Source organism: Heptranchias perlo, chromosome X (assembly GCF_035084215.1).
Source record: "Heptranchias perlo isolate sHepPer1 chromosome X, sHepPer1.hap1, whole genome shotgun sequence".
NCBI lineage: Eukaryota > Metazoa > Chordata > Chondrichthyes > Hexanchiformes > Hexanchidae > Heptranchias > Heptranchias perlo.
In genome coordinates, this window is record NC_090370.1 from 26,011,024 (window position 1) to 26,034,787 (window position 23,764).

At 42.8% G+C, this 23,764-nt stretch overlaps 1 long non-coding RNA gene across 1 annotated transcript; it reads right to left on the minus strand.

The window, feature by feature from the left end:
* Nucleotides 1-1,448: 1,448 nt before the first annotated feature.
* On the minus strand, nucleotides 1,449-3,470 carry LOC137307120 (uncharacterized). Its single transcript, XR_010959042.1, has 2 exons — nucleotides 3,077-3,470; nucleotides 1,449-1,748 (listed from the first exon to the last, which is right to left on the minus strand). It is a non-coding gene; the product is annotated as an uncharacterized lncRNA (long non-coding RNA).
* Nucleotides 3,471-23,764: the final 20,294 nt, after the last annotated feature.

A 23,764-nucleotide genomic window follows, 5' to 3' on the forward strand; every position in this document is an offset into this window, starting at 1 on the left:
CTCTCGAGCAATGTCAAAATCTTGCAGGATTCCATGCCACTGGTGGGCCTTGCACATCCTGAGCAGCTCATTTGCGAACTGGGGGTGCAGAAGCTGTGATCAGCTCATGCAATGTGTTCAGAGTACAGGCTGGGATCAGTGTGAAAGTCTTTGTGTTTGGATCGTCCTGTTGCATCAGGGATCTTAACTTAGAAAGAAGACACGGATAGAGAGAAAAAGTGGGTAAGTGACAGACAGATAGGAAACAGTGACAGGTGGAAATAAGAGAGAGAGGGGGAGATTTAGAGAGAGAGAAAAGAGAGGGTAGGCGAGATAGAATGAGGCAGAGAGATAGAAAGGCGGGAGGGAAGGTAAAGCAGCAGAGATGGAAAGGAAGAGAATGAGGCAGAGAGAGAAAGACGAGCGAGAGACAGGAAAGCGGCAGAGTTGGCGAGAAAAAATGAGGCAGAGAGAAGAGAGAGGGACGATACAGATGGAGTGAGGGGGAATGAGAGCGAGGCAAGAAGAGGGAACGAGAGATAGAGAAGAGAGTAAAGCAGGAAGTGTAAGAGAGACGAGGCAGAGTGAAATAAGCGAGAGGTAGAGAGAGAGAGAGAGATTGAGAGACAGAAAAGAGAGATCCCGTCAAGGTGAATGAAAGAGGGAGAACGAGGCAGGGAGTGACAGCGCCAGAGTTAAATAAACAAATGCAGATAAATCAGATGTAGAGAAAGATGAAGCATAGAGAGAGATAAAATCAGTCAAAGAGAGAAAGAGTCAGTGAAAACGAGACCGAGGGAGGCGGCAGAGGCAGAGAGAGAGACAGAAGGTGGAACATGTTTTATCTTTGCTTCCCAACACAGTTAAATATTTCTTATATTTTTATTCTTCTATTATAAGAGCGCTGTTGGGTTATAATCACAGATTTTGAACCCATACCATTGTGTTCAGTAAGTAATGATTTTGACATAGTTATGATGTCAGAGCAGCTTCATCCAACAGCATCGAGTTATACTGCCAGCTTCACATGGGTCTCTTTTCAATCGCCCTCAACACTGGTATATCAAACTCTCCCAGGGCAGGTACGGCAAGGGTTAGATAGAGAGTGAAGCCCCCTCTACACTGTCTCCATCAAATACTCCCAGGGCAGGAAGAGCACGGGTTAGATTCAAAGTTGAAGCTCCCGCTTCAATGACCAATCAAGCAATCTGATGGACCTGATGCAATGTGTGTCGCCTTCCAATCTTCCTGAAGAAACCCGGTCAAGTGAGATATCTTGAACCTTGAACGCCTGTCTTATTTCAGTAACTTTCTGAATGTGTTATTAGGCACTTTCAGAGATTCCCTGCTCTGGTCTCCTCTTCTCATTACCTACGATTCCCACATCTTCCCGCAGTCTCATAAGACCCCTGAGCACGCAAACCTGGGACACAATGATCCAAAAGAGAAACAAGACACGGATATGAAGCTGTGATCAATGCAGTGAGATTTATTTCTGAGTACAGCCCATTATTCAGACAGCAGTAATACAGGGTCAGAGGGTTATGGGACGCACACAATCAAACAGAGCCTGCTCCCCGTGAACGAAGGTTTCATTCAGTGAGAACTTGGAGCGCTCGAGCTGGTGAGAATCCATCACTGGATCTTTAACTAGTTCGGTCTGCAACATTGGAACCCATCGTGGCAGATCAGCAGCAGAGTCGCCTCGTTTGTGTTACAAGATCCCTCACGACACATTGCTCCAACCGAGCTACAGTTGAACAAGTGCACTAAAATCCAAAATGAAGAGTTAATTAATTGACCGTTCTGAACACAGAGGGTGGGAGATCAATGAGAAAACATGAAGCTGAGTCTGTCCGTGTTACTGGGACTGACTCTGCACCACACATGAACCTCAGCTCATTTGTACTTCATTAAACCTCACATTGACCTCTCCCCGACCTGCAGAGACTCACTCTTTGTTCTCAAGGACAGCACAATAGGTTTTCCACAGAATGGAACCCACCATTCCCGCTCTCTGAGACCAGAGACAAAGAAAAGAAAGATCTGACATTTATATAGAGCCTTTCCCGTCAACAGAAGGGTCGAAGGTGTTTCAAAGACAAAGGATTATTTCTGAAGTGCCGACACTATTTTGTAACCAAATTGCTCACAGCAAAGTCCCACAAACAGCAAATGAGACTTGACAGTGTGGGGAGTTTCTGGTCATGTTAGTTGAGAGAGTAATGTTGGTCCAAGACACCAGGAGAACTCCCAGCTCTTCAAATAATGCCACCAAATGTTTGCTGCCCCATGAACGGGAAGACAAGGTCTCCGTTTAACGATTCATTCAAAAAATGACACCTCTAACAGTGCAGCACTCCCCCAGTGCTGGGCTGTATGTACTGGAGTGGCACATCAACCCACAACATGTTCACTCAATTCCCAACTGAGGCAAACTGACACCCGGCGACTGAAACTTGATAGTTTCACCGTTGATTCCTCTACTCAGTTCATGTCCTCATATTCTGATCTCTATGAAGACTGCAGAATTATTAGGATTCAGAAACCTGTTTTGAAACCCTTTTGATCCAATCCCCTCCCCTCATGTTATGAAAATCTGACTCGTGTCTGGGGTCCGGTTCCACAGATGCCTCCAGTATCGCTCCCAATTCACCATTCTTCATCTGGGTCTGAGCAGTGAGTGTGGGGGAAAGGGGCTGAAGGAGTTCCTGATGCCGTTCGCACTCTCACACTTTGTAGCGGGTAGCACTGATCGGGAGCAGGAACTGTGTGTTTCGCCCTCCGTAATACCTGGGCACTGAGGCCAATTACTGAGTCTCCCAAACAGGTCAATGCTCCGGCTGAGATCCACTGACTTGGCACTGGCCAGTAATTTGTGCTTTAATTCCTGGTCTGTTTGGATCATCAAACAACACCCACCATCCCCACGACCCGCTCAGGTACCGACTAAACAATCGGGGGATTTAGTTGGTTCAGGTTAAATTCTTCAATCATTCTTACAATAATATTAATTTAACCAATCAAACCGTAAGCTTCATTCAGATCATAAAATAGTTTAAACAAAACTTGGTGCTGAGAGATCAGAGAAACTTACGTATGGTACTTCCGACAAATGCTCTTCCTTCCAACCTCCACCGATCAGCAGGGATGGACTGAGTCAGCACCAGGACTCCAAATACCAAGAGCAGGACTTTCATCATCTTCCGCTGAGTTCCTCAGAGTCAGGGTCAGACGGCTGGAGTTCACAAGTTCTGTATCTGGACTCAGAGAGTTTGCTGTATTTATAATCGCATACACGGGGAGGGACTCTCTGAAAATATTCGGAGAAAACGAATTTCCCTTCTGTGTAACCGTGAATCAGTTGGCAGCTTGCCTCAGTTGGCAGTTCTCTATCTTTCAGATCACAAGGTTGTGTTTTTGGCCCCACTTCTGGTTTTAAAACTCGAGCTGATCTGACAGGATGTGCCAGGCACACAAGCAGGACATTTCACCCTTAACTCCACCCGAAGTATTGCATCCACATGAGCTCGAAATCAGACCCCTCTTTCATGCACGCTCCCCGTGCACTTTAATATTTCACGGTCTGATCTCTGTTCCACCGGTAAACAGACACAGAATGATCCGGGACTGACAGCACATCCCTTTTAAACAGGGATAGAATGATCCGAGACTAACAGCAAACCCCTTTTAAACAGATACAGAATGATCCGGGACTGACAGCGCATCCCTTTTTAACAGGGACAGAATGATCCGGGACTGACAGCACACCCCTTTAAAACAGAAACAGAATGATCCGGGACTGACAGAAAACCCTTTTTAACCAGACACAGAATGATCCGGAAGTGACAGCGCATCCCTTTTAAATAAAAACTAAATGATTGGGGATTGAAGTTGAGGAGGAGTGTGAAATATTGGATGGGATAAACATAGTGAGAGAGGAACTATTAAGAGAATTAACTTCTTTGAAACTGGATAAATCACTCGGGCCGGATGAAATGTATCAGAGGCCGTTAAAAGAAGTCAGGGAGGAAATAGCGGAGGCTTCAACAATCATTGTTCAAACTTTACTGGATCCAGGCGCAGTGCAGGAGTAATGGAGGATTGCGAACATTGTACCGCTGTTTAAAAAGGGAGTGAGGGATAGGCCGATTATTACAGGCCAGTCAGCCTAAACTCAGTGGTTGGCAAATTATTGGTATCAATTCTGAGGAACGGGATATACTGTCACTTAGAAAGGCATGAACTGATCAAGGACAGTCAGCACGGATTTGTTAAGGGGAGATCGTGTCTGACTAACTGGATGGAATGTTTCGATGAGGTGACAAGGAGGATCGATGAGAGTAGCGCAATTGATGTAGTCTACATGGATTTTAACAAGGCTTTTGACAAGGTCCCACATGGCAGATTGATCAAAAAAGTAAAGGCCCATGGGATCCAAGGGAGAGTGGCAAATTGGATCCAAAATTGGCTCTTTTGCAGGAAGCAAAGTGTAATGGTTGACGGATATTTTTGCCACTGGAAGGCTGTTTCCAGTGGGGTGCCGCACTGCTCGGTACCAGGTCCTTTTCTTTTTGTGGTATACATTAACGATTTGGACTTAAACGTAGGGGGCACGATTAAGAAATTTGCGGATGAAACAAAGATAGGCCATGTGGTTGACAGTGATGAGGAAAGCTGTAGAGTGCAGGAAGATATCAATGTACTGGTCAGGTGGGCAGAAAAGTGGCGAATGGAATTCAATCCGGAGAGCAAACAAGGCAAGGGAATACACAATAAATGAGAGGATACTGTGAGGTATAGATGAAGTGAGGGACCTTGGAGTGCATGTCGACAAATCCCTGAAGGTTGCAGGAAAGGTTGATAAGGTGGTTAAGAAGGCATATGGAATGCTTTCCTTTGTTAGCCCAGGCATAGAATATAAAAGCAGGGATGTTACGCTGGATCTGTATAAAACACAACTGAGGCCACCATTTGAGTACTGCGCACAGTTCTGATCACCACATTACTGGAAGGATGTAATTGTACGAGAGAGGATGCAGAGGAGATTTACGAGGATGTTGCCAGGACTGGAGAATTTTACCTCGGCTGGTGTTGTTTTCCTTGTAATAGAGGAGGCGGAGGGGTGATTTGATTGAGGTGTCCTAAATTATGAGGGGCCGAGATAGAGCAGGTAGGAAGGACCTATTTCCCTTAGTGGAGGGGTCAATAATCAGGGTGCATGAATTTAAAGTGATTTGCAGAAGGTTTCGAGCGGAAATGAGGAATCTTTTTTCACCCAGAGAGTGGTGGGGGTCTGGAACACACTGCCTGAGAGGGTGGTAGAGGCAGAAACCCTCAACTCATTTAAAAAATGCCTGGATGTGCACCTGAAGAGCCTTGACCTACAGGACCATGGACAAAATGCGGGAAGGTGGGATTGGGCTGGGTGGCTCGTTTCTCAGCTGGCGCGTACACGATGGGGAGAATGGCCTCATTCTGTTGCGCAATTTTTCTATGACTCTATGATTCTAGGCATGGAATGATCTGGGACCGACAGCGCACGCCGTTTAAACAACCACAGAATGATTCGGGGCTGACAGCACACCCCTTTTAAACAGGCCCAGAATGATCCGGGACTGACAGCACACCCCTTTAAAGAGGCCCAGAATTATCCTGGTCTGACAGCACACCCCATTTAAACAGACACAGAATGATCCGGGTCTGACAGCACACCCCATTTAAACAGAAACAGAATGATTCGGGACTGACAGAACACCCATTCTAAACAGGCACAGAATGATTCGGGACTGACAGCACACCCCAACTAAACAGGCAAAGAATGATCCGGGACTGACAACACATCCCTTTTAAACAGGCCCAGAGCGATCCGTGACTGACAGCACATCCCTTTTAAACAGGCCCAGAGTGATCCTGGACTGGTATATATTAATCATCTGGACTTGGGTATACAGGATATAATTTGAAAGTTAGCAGAAGAGACGAAACTCAGAAACGGGGTAAACAATGTAGAGGATAGTAACAGTCTTCAGGAGGACACAGACAGACTGGTGAAATGGGTCCATCCATGGCAGATGTAAATTAACGAAGAAAAGTGTGAAGTGATACGTTTGCTCGAAGAATAGGAGAGACAATGTGGGGGAACAGAGCGATCTGTGGGTATATGTTCACAAATCTTTGAAGGTGGCAGGACAAGTTGAGAAGGCTGTAAAAGATGAGAAATCCCGGACTTTATTAATAGAGGATAGAGGACAAATAGAAGAATAACATACTAAAACATTATAAAACACTGCTTAGGCCTCAACGGGAGTATTATGTCCAATCTGAGCACCGCACTTTAGCAAGGATGTCAAAGCCTCAGAGAAGGTACAGAAGAGATTTACCAGATTGATTCCTGGGATGAGGGACTTCAATTATGTGGAGTGACTGAAGAAACTGTTTTTTTTCTCCTTCGAACAAAAAAAAGTTAAGGGGTGATTTGATAGAGGTATGAAAATCATTAACAGTTTTGATAGAGTAAATAATTAGAAGCTGTTTGCAGTGGCAAACGGCTCGGTAACCAAAGGACTCAGATTTAAGATGATCGGCAAAAGAGCCAGTGAAGATATGCGGTCGTTTTTTTTCCGCAGCGAGTTGTAATGATCTGGAATGCGCTGCCTGAAAAGTGGTGGAAGCAGATTCAATAGTAAGTTTCATACTAATGTGTAAAAGGGAATTGGATAAATCCTTGAAGGGTAAAAAATTGCAGGGCTTTGAGGAAAGAGCAGTGAAATGAGATTAATTGAACAGGTCTTTCACAGAGCTGTCACAGGCACGATGGGGTCAAGTCTTTGAAAACTGTGTAATATCGGCCTGAATCATCTCTCATCTGTACAACAATGTGTAACATAGGCCTGAATCATCTCTAATGTACACAACAATGTGTAACATAGGCCTGAAAGTTCTCCAATGGACACAACAATGTGTATCATAGGCCTGAAACATCAATAATACATCCAACAATGTGTAACATAGGCCTGAATCATCTCTCATAGAAACAACAACGTGTAACATAGGCCTGAAACTTCTCTAATGCATACAACAATGTGTAACATAGGCCTGAATCACATCTAATGTATACAACAATGTGTAACATAGTCCTGAATCATCTCTCATAGAAACAACAACGTGTAACATCGGCCTGAAACTTCTCTAATGCATACAACAACGTGTAACATAGGCCTGAATCAACTCTAATGTATACAACAATGTGCAACATAGGCCTGAATCATCTCTGATGTACACAACAATGTGTAACATAGGCCTGAATCATCTCTAATGTACACAACAATGTGTAACATAGGCCTGAATCATCTCTAATGTGCACAACAATGTGGAACATAGGCCTGAATCATCTCTAATGCACACAACAATGTGTAACATAGGCCTGAATCATCTCTAATGTACACAACAACGTGTAACATAGGCCTGAAACATCTCTAATGTACACAACAATCTGTAACACAGGCCTGAAACATCACTAATCTCTGAACCACTGTGTAACATAGGCTTGAAACATCGGCAATCGTTGCAAAAATGTATAAAATATGCCTGAAACATCTGCAATCGTTACGACAACTTGTAACATAGGCCTGCATCATTTCCAATCCCTGCAGCAATGTATAACATAGCTCTGAAACATCGCTATCTCAACAATAATATATGACTTAGGCCAGAAACGTCTCTAATATTTGCAACAATATATAAAATAGGCCTGAAACATCTCGAATTACGACAACAATGCATAATATGGGTCTAAAACTTCTCTTAACTCCACAAAAATATATAACAGGCTTGAAACATTTCTATTGTCTGCAACAATATATATCATGTGCCTGAAACACATTTAATCTCGACATCAATGTATGCAATAATGCTAAAACTTCTCTAATCTCAACAACAATGTGTACCATAAACCAGAAACGTCTCTAATCTCTTACACAATGTATACAATAAGTCTGAAACTTCTCTAAATGCTACAACAATGTATAACATGGGCCTATATCAGCTCCAATATCTACAACAATGTATAACATGGGCCTGAAACATATATAATCTCTGCAACAATATGTAACATAGGCCTGAAACATATCTAATCTCTACAGCAATGTATAAAAAAGAACTAAAGCATCTTTAATATCAACAAAAATGTGTTACACATGCCAGAAAAATCTTTACTCTCTGCAACAATATAAGAAAAAGGCCTGAAACCATTCTAAACTCAACAATAATATATAACATCGGCAGCAAGCGGCTCTGATATTTGCAACAAGATATAAAATAGGCATGAATCATCTCTAATATCTATAACAATGTACAATATAGGCCAGGATCATTTCTAATCTCTGCAACAAGATGTAACATAGGCTTAAAACATCTGTAACATCTGTTACAATGTATAACAAAGACCTGAATCATTTCCAATGCCTAAAACAACGTGTAACGTAGGACTGAAACATCACTAATCTGTAAAACAAGGTGGGACACAGGCCCGAAACATTTCTACCCATTGCAACAATGAGCAACAAAGCCCTCAACTATCTGTAATCTTTGCAACAATGTATAACATTATCCTGAAACAGCTGGCATCTCTACAACAATGTGCAACATCGGCCTGAAATATCTGCAATCGCTACAGCAATATATAACATGGTCCTCAAACATCACTAATTTATACAACAATAGATAAAATTGACCTGGAACATCTCTAATCTCTACAACAATGCATAACATCGGCCTGCAACAATGTAGAAAATGGGCCTGATACAACTCTAATCATAGAAACATAGAAACATAGAAAATAGGAGCAAGAGGAGGCCATTCGGCCCTTCGGGCCTGCTCCGCCATTCAAAATGATCATGGCTGATCGTCTAACTCAGTATCCTGTTCCCGCTTGTACCCCATATCCCTTTAGCATTAAGAAATATATCTATCTCCTTCTCAAATACATCTAATGACTTGGCCTCCACTGCCTTCTGTGGTAGAGAATTCCACAGGTTCACCACCCTCTGAGTGAAGAAATCTCTCCTCATCTCGGTTGTGAATGGCACACCCCGTATCCTGAGACTGTGACCGCTGTTTCTGGACTCCCCAGCTATCGGGAACATCCTCCCTGCATCGAGTCTGTCGAGTCCTGTTAGAATTTTATGTTTCGATAACATCACACTTCATTCTTCTAAACTCTGGTGAATACAGGCCGAGTCGTCCCAATCTCTCCTCATACGTCAGTCCTGCCATCCCAGGAATCAGTCTGGTAAACCTTCGTTGCACTCCCTCCATGGCAAGGACATCCTTCCTCAGATAAGGAGACCAAAACTGCACACATGCTCCAGATGTGGTCTCACCAAGTCCCTGTATAACTGCACAAAGACATCCCTGCTCCTGTACTCAAATCCTATTGCAATGAAGGCCAACATACCTTCGCCTTCCGAACTGCTTGCTGCATCTGAATTCTTGCTTTCAGCGACTGGTGTACAAGGACACCCAGGTCTCATTGCACCTCCCCTTTTCGCAATCTATCACCATTCAGATAATAATCACGACAAAAATGTATGACAAAGGGTTAAAACGTCTCCAATCCCTACAGTAATGTATGACATAAGCCTGAAACATCTCCAATCTCTTGCAACAGTGTATAACATATGTCTGAAATATATCTAATTTCGACATCAATGTGTAACATAGGTCTGGAACATCTCTCATCTCTGCAACGATGTGCAGCATATGCTTGAAAAATCTCTAATCTATAAAACCATGCATCGCACAGGCCTGTAACATGTCTAATCTCTCCAACAATGTGTAACGTTGTCTTGACGCATCTGTAATCCCTACAAAAATGTATAACATAGGTATGAAATGTTTATAATCTCGTCATCAATGTATAAAATAGGGCTGACACATCTCCAATCTCAACAACAATATGTACCATAAACCAGAAACATCTCTAATCTCTGAAACGATGTACAATGTCGGTCTGAAACGTCTGTAAACTCTACAACAATATATAACATAGGCCTCAAATATCTCTAATCTCCAGAACAATCTGTAAAATAGGCCCGAAACATCTGTGATCGTTGCAACACTGTATAACATGGCCCTGTCACTTTTATATATTGTAATATTATGTAACACATTGTTGTAGAGATTAGAGATGTTTCAGGCCAATGCTGCACATTGTTGAAGAGATTAGAGATGTTTCAGGCCTATGTTAGACATTTTCCGAGATTAGAAATGTTTCCAGCCTATGTTATAGATTGCTTTTGAGCTTCGAGATGTTTGAGGGCCTTGTTACACATTTTTGAAGAGATTACAGATGTTTCAGGCCTATGTTACACATTGTTGTAGAGATTGAAGATGTTTGAAGCCTACTTTAGACATTGTAGTAGAGATTAGACATCTATCAGGACGATGCTGCACGTTGCAGTAGCGATTACAGACGTTCCAGCCTGTGTTACACGTTGTTGTATGGATAACATGTTTCAGGCTTATATTACACATTGTTATGGAGATTAGAAATGTTTCTAGCTCATGTGATACATTGTTGTTGGGATTGCAGATGTTTCAAGCCTATGTTACGCATCTTTGTACAGATTAGAGACGTTCCAGGTCTATTTTTTTACATTGTTGTAAAGATTTGAGTTTTTTCAGGCCTTTGTTACGCATTGTTGTAGAGATCAGAGAGGTTCCAGGTCTATTTTACACAATGTTGTCGAGATTAAAAATGTCTCAGGCCGACGTTATACATTATTGCAGAGATTGCAGATGATTCAGGCCGACGTACGGGTTGTTGTCGAGATTAGAGATGTTCTAGTCCTATGTTGCACATTGCTATAGAGATTAGAGATGCTTCAGGCCTATATTTCACATTGCTTTATCGATTACAAATGTTTCAGGCCTGTCTTACCATAGTTGTATCGAAGACCGATGTTTCAGTCCCATGTTGTACATTGTTGCGAAGATAACAGTTATTTCAGGTCTGCGTTGCACATTTTTGCAATGAAAAGTGGTCATTTAGGTCTGTGTTCCACATCGTTGTAGAGATTAGTGCTGTTTCTGGCCTATGTGATACATTGTTTCAGAAATTAGAGATGTTTCAGGCCTCTCTTACACACTGTTGCGAAGATTACAGACGTTTCAGGTCTCTTGCACAATTTTGCAATGAGTAGAAATGATTGAGTCCTTTGTTACACATTGTTCTGGAGATTGGAGATGTTCCAGGCCCATGTTATACAATGTTGTCGAGATTAGAGATGCTCCAGGCCTATGTTGCATATTGTTGTCGATATTGGAGCTGCTAAAGGCCTATGTTACACATTGTTGCAGTCATTGCATATATTCCAGGCCTTTATTACATCACGTTGTGGAGATGACAGATGTTTCAGGCCCATGTTGCACATTTTTGCAATGAATAGAGGTAATTAGGCCTATGATACATGCTGTTGCAGAAATTAGAAATGTTTCAGGCCCATGTTATACATTATAGCAAAAATTACCGAAGTTTCTTGTCGATGTTAGAGGTTGTTGTGGAGGTTAGTTTTGATTCAGGCTTATGTTTTATATCGTTGCAGAGATTGGAGATGTTTCAGGCCTATCTTACACATTGTTGTACAGATTAGTGATGTTTCATTCCCCTGTTATACATTGTTGTCGAGATTAGTGATGTTTCATTCCCGTGTTATACATTGTTGTAGAGATTAGTGATGTTTCATTCCCGTGTTATACATTGTTGTAGAGATTAGTGATGTTTAATTCCCGTGTTCTACATTGTTGTGGAGATTAATGATGTTTCAAGCCAATTTCATACATTGATGTAGAGATTAGAGATATTTCAGGCTCACGATAAACATTCCTGGAGAGATTACAATTGTTTCAAGCCTATGTTACACATTGTTGTAGCGATTACACATTTTCATGCCAATGCTGAACATTCTTGTACTGATTACAGATGTTTCAGGCCTGTGTTACAGTTTGTTGCAGAGATTATACCTTTTCAAGCCTATGCTGCACATTGTTCTAGCGATTACAGGTTTCCCGTGCCGATGCTACACATTGTTGAGAGATTGCAGATGTTTCAGGCCTATGTTACGCATTTTTCTAGAAATTAGTGATATTCCAGGTCTATTTTGTACATTATTGCAGAGATTAGAGATGTTTTGGGCCTATATTACACATCGTTGTAGAGATTACAGATGTTTCAGAACCAAGTTACTCATTGTTGTCGAGGTTAGAGATTTTTCGGGCCATGTTATACATTGTTGCGAAGATTTCAGATGTTCTTATTCCATGTTGCACATTTCTGCAATTAATAGATGTGTTTCAGGCCTGTGTTGCACATTGTTGCAGAGATTAGATATATTTTTGCCCTATGTTATATATTATTAGAGATTAGAAATGTTTCAGGCCTGTTTCAAATATTGCTGCAGAGACTAGAGGTGTTTCTGGCCCATGTTACACATTTTTGTTGAGATTTTTGTCATGAAAAGAGATGTTTCACGCCTATGTTGCACATTGTTGTAGCGTTTGCAGATGTCCCAGGCCTTTGTTACATAATGTTGTGGAGATGACAGATATTTCAGGTCCATGTTGCAGATTTTTTGCAATGAATAGAGGTCGTCAGGCCTATGTTACACATTGTTGTAGAAATTCGTGATGTTTCAGTCCCAAGTTATACATTGTTGCAAAAATTACAGCTATTTCTGACCTATATTACGGGTTGTTGTAGAGATTAGATTCGTTTCATGCCTATGTTATACATTGTTGCAGAGATTGTAGGTGTTTCAGGCTTAAGTCAGACATTGCTGCAGAGATTTGAAATGTTTCCTGTCTATGTTATACATTGTGGTAGAGACTAGATATGTTTCAGTCTTGTGTTCCTCATTGTTCTTTAAACGACAAATGTTTCAGGTCCATGTTATATATTGTTGTGAAGATTACAATGTTTCATATCTATGTTGCTCATCTTTGCAATGAGCTGAGGTATTTCAGGCCTATGTTACAGATTGTTGCAGAGATTAGAGATGTTTCAGGTTGACGATACAAACTGTTGTTGAGATTAGAGGTGTTTCAGCCCTATTTTATACATTGACGGAGAGATTAGACATGTTTCAGGCCTAATTTATACATTGTTGTGGAGATTAGATATATTTGAGGCTTATGTTGTACACTGTTAGAACGATTACAGCTGCTTCATGCCTATGTTACACTTTGTTGTCGCGATTGCAGATGTTTCAGGTCTATGTTACGCATTTTTCTAGAAATTAGACTTGTTCCAGGTCTATTATATACATTGTTGTAGAGGTTAGAAATGTATCAGGCCTATGTACACATCGTTGCAGAGATTAGAGATGTTCCAGTCCCATTGTGGTAGAGATTAGAGATGTGGTTACTCATTGTGATAGAGATTAGAGACTTTTCGGGCCCATGCGACACATTGTTGCAGCGATGACAGATTGTTCTGGCACATGTTATACATTGCTGCGAAGAGTGATTATGTTTCAGGCTATGTTGCACATTTCTGTAATTAATGGATGGGCTTCAGGCTTATGTAACACTTGTTGCAGAGATCAGAGATGTTTCTGCCCTGTTGCAGAATATTGCTGAGATTAGAAAAGTTCCAGGCCTATTTCATATATTGCTGCAGAGACTAGTGTTGTTTCTGGCCCATGTTACACCTTTTTGTTGAGATTTTTGCAATGAATAGAGATGTCTCAGGCCTATGTCGTACATTGTTGTAGCGATTGCAGATGTTCCAGGCCTTTGTTACATAATGTTGTAGCGATGACAGATGTTTCAACCCATGTTGCACATTTTTGCAAGACCTGATATTTTTGCATCCTAGTTTTGGTCTCCCCCACATGTGGAAACATTGTCCCTCCTTCTACCCAACAAAACCCCTTCATCATTTTAAAGACCTCCATCAGGTCACCTCTCGGATTTCACTTTTCGAGAAAAATGCACCGCAGCCTGTTCAGTCTTCCCTGATCGTTATAATGTCTCAGTTCTGGTATCACCATTGTAAATCATTTTGCACTTTTTCCAGTCCCTCTACGGGATTTTTGTACCATGGGGACCAGAAATGTGCTCAGTACTCCAAGTGAGGTCCATGCAAAGTGCGATATCATTTTAACATGACTTCTCTGCTTTTTAATTCTGTTCTTCGAGAAATTAACCCCAGTGCTTTGTTTGCACTTTCTATGAGGTCTTGCGGACCTCAAGTGTCCACAGCGGTAGAACTGCAACTGAAGCCCGCAGCAAAGAGCGCACAGCACAGGTAAGCTTTCCCATTCCTTGACAGAACAGAATCACCACTTCCCTTCGGGCTTGAACTTGCAGGTTAACGGGAGTCCCCTGGGAAATAGTGGACAGTTTAAACTCCGGTCGTTGTCATACATTTCCTTGTAAAATAAGTTTCTCAGTGGCGTAGAAGCACAAAGAGTCCGAGAGATATCGATTCATAAATTATTAAATGTGGCAATGCTCCAACAACAAGAACTTGCATTCAGATAATGCCCTTAACGTCCCAAGGCACTTAACGGGAGTGTTACCAAACAAAATTTGAAAAGGACCCACATAAGGAGATAGGTGACCAAATGTCTGGTCAAATAGATAGGTTTAAAGGAGTGTCCGTGAGGAAGAGAGAGAGGTAGAGAGGCGGAGAAGTTTAGGAAGGGAATTCCAGAGATCAGGGCCTAGGCAGGTCAACAAGGCCATAGAAAGTGCAAACAAAGCACTGGGGTTAATTTCTCGAAGAACAGAATTAAAAAGCAGAGAAGTCATGTTAAAATGATATCGCACTTTGCATGGACCTCACTTGGAGTACTGAGCACATTTCTGGTCCCCATGGTACAAAAATCCCGTAGAGGGACTGGAAAAAGTGCAAAATGATTTACAATGGTGATACCAGAACTGAGACATTATAACGATCAGGGAAGACTGAACAGGCTGCGGTGCATTTTTCTCGAAAAGTGAAATCCGAGAGGTGACCTGATGGAGGTCTTTAAAATGATGAAGGGGTTTTGTTGGGTAGAAGGAGGGACAATGTTTCCACATGTGGGGGAGACCAAAACTAGGATGCAAAAATATCAGAAATTGAGCAGTAAATCAATAGGAATTCAGCAGAAACGTCTTTACCCAGAGAGTCGTTGGAATATCGAGCTTGTTAGCACAAGGAGGAGTTGAGCTGAATAGCATGAATGCATTTAAGGGGAAGCGAGATAAGTACATGAGGAAGAAAGGAATGTGAGGATATCATGATAGAGTGAGGTGAAGCAGGATGGGAAGAGACTCGTGTGAAGCATGAACTATGGCATGGACCTGTTGGGCCGAATGGCTTTGTTTGTGTGCTGTAAATTCGATGTAATTTTATAGTGAATTGTGAAAAGTCGAGGTGCAGCACTCAAAACAAACTTCAGCAAGCGGCTGGGTGTCACAGAGAGTCAACACTACGGCCGCTACGGATCTGAAGGTCTTACTTAAAATTAATGTGGGGTTTTCAAACACAGTCCTTGCTGAGAGGTTGGATTTGTGCCAAACCGAGCCTTAAATGGGCGGACCGGCTTTTATGTGCCGATCAAGAGCACCCAAAAATATCTTTAAAACCTCTCGCTCAATCACTGAGGCAGAAGGGATTATAAGGTTATATTGATAGGATTGGATGAAATCAGTCGGGAGGAGGCTCGTGTGGAGCATAAACACCGGCATGGATCAGTTGGGCCGTAATGGCCTGTTTCTGTGTTGAACATTCTCTGTAATTCGATGTTATTCCCTCCTTCTGCTTGGCTTCGTTCTTCGAGGGAATGGGAATTCGACAATGTTAAAAATGGAGAGTCAACTTTTGTAAGTAAACTTCAGTGAGAGATCCTCTCTCGCCACGGGATGTAAAAAAATGCCGGACAGACTGAAGACTCTGAGTTAGAAATGGTCGGGTGCAAAACACATTCGGAACATGTAGGAAAAGGTTACGCCCTGTGTCTAAAAACAACGCGACAGGACTCGAAGCTGTAATCTTCTAACAGCAACACGATTCACACTGAAATCAAGCGCCTTTTCCATTCGACCACGCGGCCACTGACACGAGAATAAAATGTATTGGAGAAAACTCTGAGCAGTTTCAGGGCCCGTGATCTCCATGTTGAAAGGATGAACGAAAAATAACAGGTATCGAATAACTGAAAAGTTCCACTGCGAGCCGGGTTAGAATCTGCCCGAGGAAAGCCCAATGGATTTCGAATCCAACGACCTGAACCTATCGGCCATCGTAGCTGAAATCTCACAGGCACCCAAGGAGAATAATGTAGTACTGGAGGGAGAGGATGTCTTGTCGGGGTCAGAGAGTTAAGAAATAAAAGAGGTGCCATGACACTACTGGGTGTATTCTGTCAGCCACCAACCAGTGGGAAGGATATCGAGGAGCACATTTGCAGGGAAATTACAGAGAGGTGCAAAAGCCATAGAGCAGTGATAACGGGGGACTTCAACCATCCTAATATAGACTGAGGTAGTAATAATATATGCGGCACAGAGGGGGAGGAATTTTTGAAATGTATTCAGGATAACTTTCTTAACGAGTACGTTTCCAGCCCAACGAGGAAGGAGGCATTGCTGGACTTGGATCTCGTGAATGAGGTGGGCCAAGTGGAGCAAGTGTCAGAGGGGGAACATTTAGAGAGAAACTGGCGGATGGGTCAAGAACCAGAGGAGTGAGATTTAAGGTAATTTGCAAAAGAACCAAAACTGACATGAGGATTTTTTTTTACACAGTGAATGGTTCGGATCTGGAATGCACTGCCCGAGAGGGTGGTGGAGGCAAATTCAATCATGGCCATCAAAAGGGAACTGGATAAGTAATTGAAAGGAAAAAATGCAGTGCTACGGGGAAAGGGCGGGGTAGTGGGACTAGCTGGATTGCTCTCTCCATCAACCTCTCTCTTTGCTACCGTCTCCACCTATCTCTCTCTCTCTGTCTCACTCTTCTCTACTCACTCTCTGTCACTCTTTGCGTCCTTTTTGTCTTTTTCTCTCTCATTGTTTTCCCCTTTGCACCATCCCTACTCTGTGTCTCGCTTTCTCTGTCTCTCTGTCTCTCGCTATCTGTCTCTCTCTCTCTTTCTCTCACTCTCTATCTTCTTTTTCTGTTAATCATTACAGATTCGTTTCCTCAAGCTGCACAGTTTCCCTCTGTCTGTCCCGCTGTGTCTCTTTTCCCTTCCCTCTCCAGACTCTCTCTGTCTCTTTCTCTCTGTGCCTCTCTCTCTCTGTCTCTCTCTCTGTCCCATTTCCTGTCTGTGTTTCCGTATGTGTGTCTCTGTCTCTCTGTCTCTCTCAATCTGCCTCTCGCTATGTCGCTTTCTGTCTCTTTGTATGTCTCTCTGTCTATCTCTCTCTATCTCTCTATGTGACTCTATCTCCGTCTCTCTCCCTCTCTTTCTCTCTCTGCCTCTCTGTCTCTCTCTGCCCCTCTGTCTCTCTCTGTCGTTTTTCTCTTTCTGTCTCTCCATATCTCTATGTCTCTCCGTCTCTCTATTTCTCTCCCGTCCCACCCTCTCCTGCTCTCTCTCTCCTTCTCCCCCTCTCTATCTCTCTCCTTCTCTTTCTCCCTCTCTCCCTGTCTCTCTCTCTCTGTCACTTTGAGTTTGTGTGTTCGTCACTCTCTCGGTCTCTCTCCCTCTCCCTGCCACTTCCTCTCCCTCTCGCTTCCGCTTCCTCGGCGAGAGAATCTGGAAACGAGACAGCATAGATGCTGAGATGTCGTTTCCATTGGCTGGAGACTCTAGAACTAGGGAGCATAGTCGCAGGATAAGCGGTCGGCCATTTAAAACTGAGATGATGAGGAATTTCGTCACTCAGAGGTTTGCGAATCTTTGAAATCTCTCCCCCCAGAGGACTGTGGATGCTCAGTCGTTGAATACATTCAAGGCTGAGATCGATCGGTTTTTGGACTGATGGGGAATCAAAAGATATGGGAATTGGACGGGAAAGTGGAGTTATGGTAGAAGATCGGCCACGATCTTATTGAATGGTGGAGCAGGCTCAAGAGACCGAATGGCCGACTCCTGCTCCTATTTTTTATGTTCTTGTGATCTTATATTCTCTCCCTCTCTCTCTCTCTCCACCTCTCTCTGTCTACCCCCTCTCTCTCTCTGTTTCAGTCTCCGTGTGTGTGTGTGTGTCTTTCTCTTTCTTTCTTTTTCTCACCTTCTATCTATCTATCCCTCTCCTGTCTGTCTGTCTCGCTCTCTCTTCCATCACTCCTGGTCAGCATTGACCCCTGCTGGAAAGTGCGGTAGCGGCTGACAACGAGAGCCCGTTGTGACACAGGAGATAAGGCCCTTGGTGTGAAGTGTCAATGAGGTAGCCTGGGTCTGTGGAGCCCGTCCCTCAGCAACAGTCGGTACGTGTAGCGGGTGGGAGGAGGGAGAATGGAAAGATCAATGTCAAGTGAATCACTTATATCACCAGAGTTACTGTGAAATGTAAAGGGTCCAACTTAGCTGCATTTCACCAACAGTCCACTCGGGGGGTGGGGGGAGCGGGAATATTTTAGCAAAGTTGCCATCTTCTGGAAGCACGAAGTATTAAACCTCAGCGTTTGATGAGTCTTCCAGCACAGGAAGAGGTAATTCAGCCCATCGTGCCTGTGTCATCTCTTTAAAAGAGCTATCCAATTAGTTCCACTCCCCTGCTCATTCCCCATAGCCCTGCAATTTTCTCCCCTTCAAGTATTTATCCAATTCCCTTTTGATGGTCACCATTCAATCTGCTTCCTCTGCCCTTTCGTGCAGTGCATTCCAGATCATAACAACTCGCTGCGTAAACGAAATTCCTCATCACCCCACCTCTCTGGTTCTTTGGCCAATTATCTTAAATCTGTGTCCTCTGGTTCGCGACCTTCCTGCCAGTCGAAACAATTTCTCCTTCTGAACTATATGAAAACCCCTTGTAAATCTGAACACCTCTAATATTTCTCCTCTTAACCTTTTCTGTTCGAAGGAGAACAATTCCAATTTCTCTAGTCTGTCCACGTAGCTGAGCTGCCTCATCCTGGAACTATTCCAGTCAATCTCATCTGCACCCTCTGCAAGGCCTTGACATCCTTCCTAAAGTGTGGTGCCCAAGAATTGGACACAGTACTCCAACCGCGGTCTAACACAGTGATTTATTAAGGTGTTGTATAGGGACAGAAGGAGGCCATTTAACCCCTCGAATCTGTTCCGCCATTCAATAAGATCATGGCTGATCTGTGACCTAACCCCATACGCCCTCCTTAGCCCCATACACCTTAATACCTAAGGATAACAAAAATCTATCTATCTCAGGTTTGAAATTAACAATTGAGCTCGCATCAACTGCTGTCCGTGGAAGAGGATTCCAAACTTCTCCCAGCCTTTGCGTGTGGAAATATTTCCTAACTTCACTCCTGAAAATCATGGCTCTTGTTTTTAGGCTATGTCCCCTAATCCCAGACTCGCTAAACAGCGGAAATAGTTTCCCTCTATCTACCCTATCAGTTCCCGTTAATATCTTGAAAATTTCGATCAAATCACCTCTTCGTCTTCCAAATTCCAAGGCATACAACCCGAGATTGTGCAATGTCTCCTCGTAATTTAACCATTGGAGTCCAGGTATAATTCCAGTAAATCTACGCTGCACTCCCTCCAAGGCCAATATATCTTTCCTTGGTGCGGAGCACAGAAGTGAATACTGTATTCAGGAGTGGTCCAACCGGGGCTTTGTATAGTTGTAGCATAACTTCTACCACCTGTAGTCTAGTCCTCTAGATATAAAGGCCAGCATTTCCAATAGCCCTTTTGATTATTTTCTGCACCTGTCCATGACATTTCAATAATCTATGTACAAAGTCTCTTTGGCCCTTCGCTGTTTGGAGCTTTTCACCATTTAGAAAGTACTCTGATCAATCCTTTTTCGGTCCAAAGTTGATGACCTCACACTTGCTCACATTGAAATCCATTTGCCACAGTTTTGCCCATTCACTTAATCTGTGAATATCTCTCTGTAGTTTTATGTTTCCATCTACACTGGAATGTTGCCTATCTTTGTGTCATCGACAAATTTGGATATGTGGCTCTCTATCCCGTCATCTAAGTCGCTAATAAATACAGTGAATAGTTGAGGCACCAAGAGAGATCACTGTGACACACCACCAGTAACATCCTGCCAAATTGAGTACCTGCCCATTATCCCAAAGATACGAAGCAGAGAGAAAATCCCGAGATATTTCGGTGAGAAACTGTTGAAGAAATTGGAAAGAAAAATCAAATGCAGTTTTCAGGTGAAAGAAAGATTTGCATTTTATAGCCACTTTCACGTCCTCAGGACGTCCCAAAGCGCTTTTCTTGCCAATGAACCTAGTTACTGTTGTAATGTAGGAAACGCGGCAGCCAATTTGCACAGCGCAAGGTCCCACAAACAGCAATGTGAGAGTGATCAGATAATCCGTTTTTCGTGATGTTGGTTGAGGGATACATATTGTCCCAGGACACCAGGGAGAACTTCCCCTGCTCTTCCTCCAACCGTTGCCGTGGGATCTTTTATGTAAACTTGAGAGGACAAATGGGGCCTCGGTTTAACGTCTCATCTGAAAGATGGTACCTCCGACAGTGAGGCACTCCCTCGGTACTGACACCGGGAGTGCCAACCTGGATCATGGGCCGAAGTCTCTGGAGTGAGAAATGAACCCACGACTTGCTGACTCAGAGGCGATAGAGCTACAAACTGAGCTCGATGGAAGGGTAGGATATAATTGGAGGCAGTGAAGATTCAATCTCCATTTACAAGTCATCCATTCTCTCCTTACTCCCATTGAACTGGTCAGTGTCCTGTGAATTTGAACATGGGCATATAAAGAATACGAAACACGAGAACGAGAATTTTCAAATTAGATGATAGAGATCAATTGCCACAAGCTGGTTTAAATGATGGTGTTATCGTCTGTAAAAATGGCTGCTTTCGATTACAAGAATGTCACTTTAAATAAGCAAAAACTGCTTTAATAAATATATGGTTTTTAATGATTCATCCAATGCTTGAAGTTATATTTGTTCTCTGAAATTTTAGATATGTGGTTTTAATTGATAGATATATTGCATTAAATTACACATGCACACACACACACACACATATTTATATATATTTTTTTTTTTTGGGAGGTAAATATGCAAATTATACAAGTGCTGCCTTCGAATCTCCACATGTTGTTTGGATTTATAGGGAGGCCATTTGATTCATACTTAATATACAAATTATACAAATGCTGATTTGAAACAAAAAATAAAATATTAAATTGTTTGCTGTGTATACTGAATTGAAAACTCGGTAATATTGATATACGCGTCACGGGGATGGGCACCAGGATGGAGCATGAGAAAGGAGAAACAATGTCCACAAAGGATTGGGAGAGACTAGAGTAAGAAATAATATATTATTAGGTGGGATCAGACTAATAGAGAATACGAGAAGGTCTAAGGTAGGTTTAGACTGCATGTGTGTAAACGCACCAAACATGGTAAATAAGGTTGGTGAGCTGCAGGCACAAATAGCCACATGGAAATATGGTGTTGTGGCGATAACAGAGACCTGGCTCATAAAAGGGCAGGATTGGGTACTAAATATTCCTGGATACAACGTGTTCATTAAACATAGGGAACGAAAAAAAGGATGCGGGGAGATTTGGGCTCGTAGCAGTATTGATTGAGGAGAAAATGTCAGTGCTGGAGAGAAAGGATGTCCTTGAGGGATCAAGGAAAGAATCTATTTGGTTAGTGTTAAGAAACAATAGAGGTGCCAATACACTAATCAGTGTATTTCATAGGCCACCATATTTTTGGAAGGAGATAGAGGAGCAAATTTGCAGGGAAATTACAGAGAGGAGCAAGAAATACAGAGTAGTGATAACTGGGGACTTCAACTATCCTAATAGAGACTGGGATAGTAATATTATAAAGGGCAGAGAGTGGGAAGAATTTTTGAAGTGTGTTTCGGAGAATTTCCCTGACAAGTATGTTTCCGGCCCAATGCTGAATCTGGTTCTGGGGAATGAGGTGGGTCAAGTGGAACAAGTGTCAGTGGGGAACATTTAGGGAACAGTGATAATAATATCCTAAGGTTTAGGTTAGTGATGGAAAAGGACATGGAACAATCGAGAGTAAAAATCTTGAATTGGAAATGGGCCAATTTTGGTGAGTTGAGAACGGATCTGGCCCTGGGAAATTGGAATCAAAGATTGCCACGGAAAACTATAATCGAACAATGGGCAGCCTTTAAAGAGCCGGTGGTTCGGGGGCAGACCAGGTACATTCCCACGAGGGGGAAAGGTCGGGAAACCAAAGGCAGAGCTCCCTGGATGACGAGGAGAGGCAATATAAAATAAATGGTACAATACTGAAGGTGGTGCAGGTCCAGATAGACCTGGGGGTATATGTGCACAAATCTTTGAAGGTGGCAGAATGTGTTGACAACGCGGTTAAAAAAGCATACGGGCTCCTGGGCTTTATAAATAGAGGCATAGAGTACAATGGCAAGGAAGTTATTTTCAACCTTCATAAAACTCTGGTTCGGCCAAAGCTGGAGTATTGTATCCAATCCTGGACACCGCGCTTTTTGAAGAATGTGAAGGCCTTCGAAAGGGTGCAGAAACCATTTACTAGAATGATTCCAGGGATGAGGGACTTCAGATACTGGATACACTGGGGAAGCTGGGGTTGTTCTCCTCAGAGCAGAGAAGGGTGAGAGGAGATTGTAAGTGTTTAAAATCATGAAGGGTTTACATAAAGTAAATGAAGAGAAACTGTTCCGATTGGCCGAAGAGTCGAGAAACAAAGGACACCGATTTAAGGTGATTGGCAAAAGAATCAAAGGTGACATGAGGAAAAACTTTTTTTACACAGCGAGTAGTTATGATCTGGAATGTCCTGTCTGAAAGCGTGGTGGAAGCAGATTCAATCGTGGCTTTCAAAAATGAATTGGAGAAATACTTGAAGGGTAAAAAATGAGCAGGGTTAGGAGGAAAGAGCAGGAGAATGGGACTAAATGGATTGCTCTTACAAAGAGCAGGCACGGGCACGATGGACTGAATGGCCTCCTTCTGTAATGTAACAATTCTATAATTCTATGATTCTCTATCTATAATCGACAACAACCTGCATTTATATAGCACATTTAACGCGGTAAAACGTCCCAAGTCGCATCACAGGAACATTATCAAACACAGTTTGACACTGAGCCACATAAGGTGGCATTAGGACAGTTAACTAAAATCTTGATCAAAGAGGTAGATTTTAAGGAACGTCTTAAAGGAGGAGACAGAGGTAGAGAGGCGGAGAGGTTTAGGGAGGGAATTCCAGAGCTTGCGGACTGGGCAGCTGAAGGCGCGGCCGCCAGTACTGGAGCGATGAAAATTGGGAATGCACAAGAGGCAAGAATTGGAGGAGTGCGGAGTTCTCGGGGTGTGGGGGGTGATGTTGGGCTGGAGGACGATACAGAGATCGGGAGCGGTGAGGCCCTGGAAGGATTTTAACAGGAGGATTGGAAATTTAATTTCGAGGCGTTGCCGGACCATTATTCAATGTGCTTCACACTTCTCCACATTAAACGGCATCTGCCACCTGTCAATCCATTCCAGTCCAAACCATCAATGACTTCCTGAACTCATTTAAATTTACGTTACTGGTTGTAAAAACTCCAAATGTTGTGTCATCAGCAAATGTTCCGATTGTGCTCCCGATTCCCAAAT